A 3,092-nucleotide genomic window follows, 5' to 3' on the forward strand; every position below is an offset into this window, starting at 1 on the left:
ATTACTTTTAAATTTAAGTTGGAACATCTCCGCGCTCTGCTTAAGGAGGTGTTATCCAATTTGGATGATTGTGATTATCTGGTCATTCCAGAACCACTATGTAAAATGGAAAAGTTCTTAGAGGCCCCGGGGCCCCCCGAAGCTTTTCCTATATCCAAGCGGGTGGCGTACATTGTTAGTAAAGAATGGGACAGGCCCGGTATACCTTTAGTACCTCCCCCCATATTTATAAAATTGTTTTCCTATAGTCGACCCCAGAAAGGACTGATGGCAGACAGTCCCCAAGGTCGAGGGGGCGGTTTCTACTCTACACAAGCGCGCCACTATACCCATAGAAGATAGTTGTGCTTTCCAAGATCCTATGGATAAAAAATTAGAAGGTCTGCTAAAGATGTTTGTTCAGCAAGGTTCCCTTCTACAACCAATTGCATGCATTGTCACTGTCACTGCAGCCGCGTGTTTCTAGTTTGATGAGCTAGGAAAGGCGATTATTAGTAATTCTTCTTCTTATGAGGAGATTATGGACAGAATTCGTGCTCTTAAATTGGCTAATTCTTTCACCCTAGACGCCACCTTGCAATTGGCTAGGTTAGCGGCGAAAAAATTCTGGGTTTGCTATTGTGGCGCAGAGCGCTTTGGTTAAAATCTTGGGCAGCGGATGCGTCTTCCAAGAACAAATTGCTTGACATTCCTTTCAAGGGGAAAACACTCTTTGGCCCTGACTTGAAAGAGATTATCTCTGATATCACTGGGGGCAAGGGCCACGCCCTTCCTCAGGATAGGTCTTTTCAAGACCAAAAATAAACCTAAGTTTCGTCCCTTTCGCAGAAACGGATCAGCCCCAAGGGCTACGTCCTCTAAGCAGGAAGGTAATACTTCTCAAGCCAATCCAGCCTGGAGACCTATGCAAGGCTGGAGCAAAGGAAAGCAGGCCAGGAAACCTGCCACTGCTACCAAGACAGCATGAAATGCGGGCCCCCGATCCGGGACCGGATCTGGTGGGGGGCAGACTCTCTCTCTTCGCTCAGGCTTGGGAAAGAGATGTTCTGGATCCTTGGGCGCTAGAAATAGTCTCCCAAGGTTATTCTCTGGAGTTCAAGGGGCTTCCTCCAAGGGGGAGGTTCCACAGGTCTCAGTTGTCTTCAGACCACATAAGAAGACAGGCATTCTTACATTGGGTAGAACAAGGGATGGGGTTCTACTCCAATCTGTTCATAGTTCCCAAAAAAGAGGGAACGTTCAGACCAATCTTAGATCTCAAGATCTTGAACAAGTTTCTCAAGGTTCCATCGTTCAAGATGGAAACCATTCGAACACTTCTTCCTTCCATCCAGGAAGGTCAATTCATGACCAAGGTGGATTTCAAGGATGCGTATCTACATATTCCTATCCACAAGGAACATCATCGGTTCCTAAGGTTTGCATTCCTGGACAAGCATTTCCAGTTCGTGGCATTTTCTTTCGGAATAGCCACTGCTCCTAGGATTTCTCATAGGTACTAGGGTCCCTTCTGGCGGTGCTAAGACCAAGGGGCATTGCTGTAGTACCTTACTTGGACGACATTCTGATTCGAGCGTCGTCCCTTCCTCAAGTAAAGGCTCACACGGACATTGTCCTGGCCTTTCTCAGATCTCACGGATGGAAAGTGAACGTGGAAAAGAGTTCTCTATCTCCGTCAACGAGGGTTCCCTTCTTGGGAACTATAATAGACTCCTTAGAAATGAGGATTTTTCTGACAGAAGCCAGAAAAACAAAACTTCTAGACTCTTGTCGGATACTTCATTCCGTTCCTCTTCCTTCCATAGCGCAGTGCATGGAAGTGATAGGTTTGATGGTAGCGGCAATGGACATAGTTCCTTTTGTGCGCATTCATCTAAGACCATTACAACTGTTCATGCTCAGTCAGTGGAATGGGGACTATTCAGACTTGTCTCCGAAGATACAAGTAAATCAGAGGACCAGAGACTCATTCCGTTGGTGGCTGTCCCTGGACAACCTGTCACAAGGGATGACCTTCCGCAGACCAGAGTGGGTCATTGTCACGACCGACGCCAGTCTGATGGGCTGGGGCGCGGTCTGGGGATCCCTGAAAGCTCAGGGTCTTTGGTCTCGGGTAGAATCTCTTCTACCGATAAATATTCTGGAACTGAGAGCGATATTCAATGCTCTCAAAGCTTGGCCTCAGCTAGAGAGGGCCAAGTTCATACATCAACCATCAGGGGGGAACAAGGAGTTCCCTAGCGATGGAAGAAGTGACCAAAATCATTCTATGGGCGGAGTCTCACTCCTGCCACCTGTCTGTTATCCACATCCCAGGAGTGGAAAATTGGGAAGCGGATTTTCTGAGTCGTCAGACATTGCATCCGGGGGAGTGGGAACTCCATCCGGAAATCTTTGCCCAAGTCACTCAACCGTGGGGCATTCCAGACATGGATCTGATGGCCTCTCGTCAGAACTTCAGAGTTCCTTACTACGGGTACAGATCCAGGGATCCCAAGGCGGCTCTAGTGGATGCACTAGTAGCACCTTGGACCTTCAAACTAGCTTATGTGTTCCCGCCGTTTCCTCTCATCCCCAGGCTGGTAGCCAGGATCCATCAGGAGAGGGCGTCGGTGATTTTGATAGCTCCTGCGTGGCCACGCAGGACTTGGTATGCAGATCTGGTGAATATGTCATCGGCTCCACCATGGAAGCTACCTTTGAGAGACCTTCTTGTTCTAGGTCCGTTCGACCCACTCCAGCTGACTGCTTGGAGATTGAACGCTTGATCTTATCAAAGCGAGGGTTCTCAGATTCTGTTATTAATACTCTTGTTCAGGCCTGAAAGCCTGTAACCAGAAAAATTACCACATAATTTGGTATATCTGTTGGTGTGAATCTGCAGGATTCCCTTGGGACAAGGTTAAGATTCCTAAGAGTCTATCCTTCCTTCGAGAAGGATTGGAAAAAGGATTATCTGCAAGTTCCTTGATGGGACAGATTTCTGCCTTGTCTGTGTTACTTCACAAAAAGCTGGCAGCTGTGCCAGATGTTCTAGCCTTTGTTCAGGCTCTGGTTAGAATCAAGCCTGTTTACAAAATTTTGACTCCTCC

Source organism: Bombina bombina, chromosome 6 (assembly GCF_027579735.1).
Source record: "Bombina bombina isolate aBomBom1 chromosome 6, aBomBom1.pri, whole genome shotgun sequence".
Taxonomy (NCBI): domain Eukaryota; kingdom Metazoa; phylum Chordata; class Amphibia; order Anura; family Bombinatoridae; genus Bombina; species Bombina bombina.